Below are 5426 nucleotides of genomic sequence, written 5' to 3' on the forward strand. Positions count from 1 at the left end.
TGACCTATGAGTCAGGAATCGACAATGGTGTCTGTATTGACTGGCAGTGGTACGGAGCACTGGTCGTATGGTATTGGCTTATGAGTCAAGAACAGTATTAGCGTGTTTAACGTAAGCCGAAAATATTAGATCTAATCAACATAAGCATTATCGTCATGAGCATGAAATGCTTGACTGACCTTAAGTTTGATGAAAACAAAAGCGCTTGTCTAGTCTAATGGCCAATTACTTAGAGCCAGGGCCAGAAGGCCTAGGTGAATACATCGTCACATGGCTAAGGTTGTGGAGCCCAAGTTAGTGACTCACCCATCAATCACCCATCTTGTTCAAGTTAGTGACTCATTGATCAGTCATTCATCTGATTAGGGCTACACGCCTCAGTATGATTATCAGAATCTCAAAGTGTTAATCACTCATCTGATTAGGGCTACACGCCCCTGCATGATTATAAAAATCTCAAAGTGTTAATCACTCATCTGATTAGGGCTACATGCCCCAGCATGATTATCAGAATCTCAAAGTGTTAATCATTCATCTGATTAGAACTATAAGCCTTAGCATGATTATTAGAATCTCAAAGTGTTAGTCACTCATCTGACTAGTATTGAATTGATAGTCATCCATACAGGAGGGCAGGATCCACCATCATTATTTGGACTTATTTGCATGCATGAATATGGCTATTATTGCTAGGCATGCATGTTATGATTTTGTAACATGTTATTACTGTCCATGAGCATATTGAGTTTTCTTGCTGAGGTTCGTCTCATGCGTGCTGTGTGGTGCAGGTATAGGCAAAAGAAAGTTGGACCATCCTTGAGTTGGAGAGCTTAGGTGACGATGTGTACATATGCAGCTGCTCGTCCGCCACGACCGAGGGTTTAAAGAGGAACTAGGATTAAACCCTATTTTTCCGCTTAGGTCGACCGGTTGTAAATATTTTGTTGTAATTAACCTTTAAATTATATTTTTGGGATCCCAATGTATATGATAAACGTTTTAGTGAAACGTTGTATCTTAACCAAAAAATTTAATCCTAAACCGCTAATCATACTTAGTTACACGATTTTGGCCAAATGACTCGATTAGCGAGTTTAGCACTGTTTAAAATGCACACCGTAATGGTCCATGGAGTTTAGGGTGTTACAATTGCACTAATGGCGTGTTCAGTTGTTGCGAGGTATAAATACAAAACCTCTCCCATGATAGGTTTCGACAAGAGTGGTGGTTCGGCGAGGTGCTTCTTAAGGTTCTGAAATGCGAGCTCACACTCCTCTGACCACTCGAATTTTTTGCCCCCTCTCAAAAGGTAGAAAAAAGGAAGACAACGATCTATAGATTTTGATATAAACCTACTCAATGCCGCCATCCGCCCAGTTAAGCTCTGGACATCCTTATGCTTCCGAGGTGAGGGCATTTCTATCAATGCCTTAATCTTGTCTGGATTAACTTCTATCCCTCGTGCATTTACTATAAATCCAAGGAAATTTTCTGAAGACACTACGAACGAGCACTTTTTTTTAGGAAAATATGTATTTTGCCTCAATGGAAATAATAATAAATTACAACTCTATGCAATATATTACAAATAAACAAAGAAAATGAAGAAGATGATGAAGAAGAAGAGAATAGTAAAATACAACTCTTTGCAAAAGGTTACAAATAAAGTAAAGTGTTTGAAACAAAAGAAAAGAAAAGATTTCAACTCTTGAACAAGAAATACAAGTAAATAGAGAAGAACAATATAAAGATGAAAAGCAATAGAATGAAAGAAAGGAACAAGAAACAAAAGATAAACAACTCTCACTCACACTACCAAAGTGAAGAGTGTTGGGGATCACCAACTTGAACAAGGTTTGAAACCTTTGTCCAAAAGCTTATTTCCCCCTAACTCAAGCACTAAGAGATCTCTCACAGATTATAGGAAATGCTTTATGAAATTATCAAGCCTCAAGGTATTTCTAGCCAAGTGCTCTAATGGATAGAAATGTTGTGTCTTACAAGTGAGCATTAGGCTCCTATTTATAGAGTTTTGAGACACCCTTTGAATTTCAAATTCCACCAACCCCCATGGTTGTTACCAATAATTAATTAGATGTTTTATGGAATTAAAATAGAGATTTGGGAGTTACTTGGCTGTTGGAAACGTTCAAAATTGGATAAAAGTCGAATTTGTATGAAGTTGTCAGCCACTAGGGCCGCAGCGCTTGAAACAATTTTTTTAGTTTTTTCCAAAACATTCCAATTTATTCCCACTTGATTTTGTAACTTCCATACACAATATGAGAGTTAAAATCACATCTCTATTAGCCATTTCTCATATGGATTTAAGAAATTTATCTCAATATTGTGTAACAACAAATCTACACAATAATGGGTGATATTTAGGAGTTACAAATTTGTGATGAATTTGTAACACCAAATATGTTACATGTTTGGATATTTCACATATATCCAAATAATGTAACTCTCTATTATATGTTACAATATGTGACACTCTATGTCACATTTATTTAATCTAAAACATTATATTATAAAATAATATAATATTACATTATAGTATAAAATAATATAACACTTTTGTGGGTTAAGTTTCATGTTGTACTTTCGTAGTACGGTAAAGCACTCTGCGAGATCATCGACATGGTTATCGTTATGTTTCGATTTATCTAACATATCATTAACATAAACTTCCATGTTATTTCCTATCAGCTCGGCAAACATCCTGTTCACTAGCCTTTGGTACGTGGCTCCAGTATTTTTGAGCCCGAAAGGCATGGCATTGTAACAGTATAACCCTTTGTCAGTCATGAAGCTCGTGTGTTCCTGATCTGGTGCATGCATGGCGATCTAGTTATATCTAGAATAAGCATCCATGAATGACATGATGCCATGACCTGCAGTGGCATCTACAAGATGATCTATCTGAGGCAAGGGGAAACAGTCTTTAGGGCATGCCTTGTTAAGATCTGAGTAGTCGATACAGGTTGGCCATTTGTCGTTGGGTTTTGGGACCAACACTGGATTGGCAATCCAATCAGGATAAAAGCCATTTCATATGAATTGATTTGCCTTTAACCTGTCGACCTCTTCCTTGAGAGCCTTCTTTCTATCATCATCCAAGAGTCTTCGTTTTTGCTGCTTCGGGGGGAAGTTTTTATCAATATTGAGCGCATGCCTCATGACATTTGGACTGATTCCTACCATGTCCGAGTGCGACCATGCAAACACATCCGGGTTTTCTTTCAAGAAGCAAATTAATTGCTATCTTGCCTTTTCAGAAAGGTTCTTACCCACCTTTGTAACATCTACTGCATCGAGTTTTACCTCCTCAAGCTCTTCCAAAGGATCGTGATCGACCCTCTCATCGACTCTGGGATGGACATCCTCATTAATTTCAAAAACGGCTTTATTTATTTCTTGGATAACTACAAGGGCTTGCGCACTTGTCTGACTTTTTCCTCTTATGGAAATGCTATAACACTCTCTTCCTACGAGCAGGTCTCCCTTTAGCGTCTCGATGCCACTAGAGGTCAGGAACTTGATGGCCAAATGCCTAACAGACGATACTGCCCCCATCCCAATGAGGGAAGGTCTCCCGAGCAGTACGTTGTAGGCCTCCGGGGAGGTGTCTGGGCGTCAGCTGCCTGTTTGGCTAATTCTTCATTGTGTTTTGTCGCCTCTGCCAATTGCTTGCGCAATTGACAATTTTCAAGTTCCACGATGGGAACATATCTTTTAGGGTTGTAGTATAAATCATCATCAGGCCTGGGAGCAAATGGCCCTCGAGAATTGGATGAATCACTCCTCTTCTCAAGGTCCGGGTCCACCATAGGTTTTTTCCAGGTCTTCGGGGATATTCCTCGGCACGAGGAGTCTGCTCCTCGGGTATCTGGGGCAATGGTCGCCCACCAATATTGGGGTTGTGTTGCAGTGGCCATTGATGATTCAGGAGGTTTTCTGATTAAAAAGGCTCACGTCCCGTTTAATGGCTCTCAATGAAAGCACCAAACTGTTGACGTCGTTTTTCGTCAACTTATAAATAAAGAGCAATTAAAAAAAATACCATAGGAGACAAACAATAAGATTTTTACGTGGTTCAGCAGTTAAAATCTGCCTAGTCCACGAGTCGGTGTTATTCCATTTTTGGAATTCTATCAAAGATTTTATGGAAGCAATTTTACAGTCTTCCCCATAAAAATTTCTTAGTCCCCACAAATGAATTGTTCTACGCTATTTATAGAGTGGTTTACATAATATCTCCCCTCACATTTCGGGTGAGTTATTATCCAAATAGCAAATTAAATATAATTAAATGCATATAATTACACATTACGCGTATAAATCCCACAATATTCGAGATTTATTAACATATTACAACCAATCCCTTATATATAGGGATATTCAAACAGTAACTACGTTCACATGTGTCAATTGACCTCGAATTAATTCCTCCGAGATCAACAATCATCACGAGCTTGCTAGCTCGGTTTGCCTCGGTCTTAACAAGTAACTTTGTCGAGACCATCCTCTCCAAGTTCACAATGTCTGAGCTCGAACCGTCTTGTCTGATGGTAAAAGATGAACCAGAAGATTTATACAAGTGTTGAACCTTTGTCATTGTAGCTTCGAGCTTGACGCCGTCATTTTAATACTCAGCGAGATTGTCCCTGATATTCTCATTAATGCTAATTATATGAAGAATCTACTTATTTCGAGCTTACACCTTACGAGCCTGACTTTCGAGATCAAAATTTCCATTATCGAAATTTGGGTGTAACAAATTCCTATTATCATTATGATATTATTAATATATTAATATTATTATTATGAATAATAAGGTAAAATATAATATCTATATATATTATGTAATAACAAGAAGAAAACAAGAGAGTGAAAAATTCATAAAAAGTTTCAGAATTTGTTAGACAAGAAATTGTCATCTTCTTCTTTTATTCAAACATTTTTCAAGTCATAATCCAAGTTCTTATGCGTTGAGATAAACTTGTGATTTCTAAATTACAAACACTTGTTCACTATGTGCCCACACACATCTTGAGGTGTAGAGAACACTCCGAAATATCGTGGGTTGAGTACTCAAAACATTGGATAGGAAAATAGTTATATATACGAAAAGACTCAATGACACTTGATAGGCTTCAAGAGGTAAATATTTATGTTCTTGAATATTTGTATAAATGTGCATATGATATATATAAGTATGTGTATAGTAATATAAATGTTGCATGATTAATGATATTGCATATTATTGTTTCTGTGTGGATGTTTTCTTGAATATATAAATTGTTTATATGAAAGATGGAAAAAAAATTCTATTAAAAAACTGGGCCCACCACGCCAATTTCTCTGTGCACTCTAATTATTTTTCCAACAGTATAAAATAATCACATTTTCAAATAAATTGA

This window comes from Humulus lupulus, chromosome 8, assembly GCF_963169125.1.
Source record: "Humulus lupulus chromosome 8, drHumLupu1.1, whole genome shotgun sequence".
NCBI lineage: Eukaryota > Viridiplantae > Streptophyta > Magnoliopsida > Rosales > Cannabaceae > Humulus > Humulus lupulus.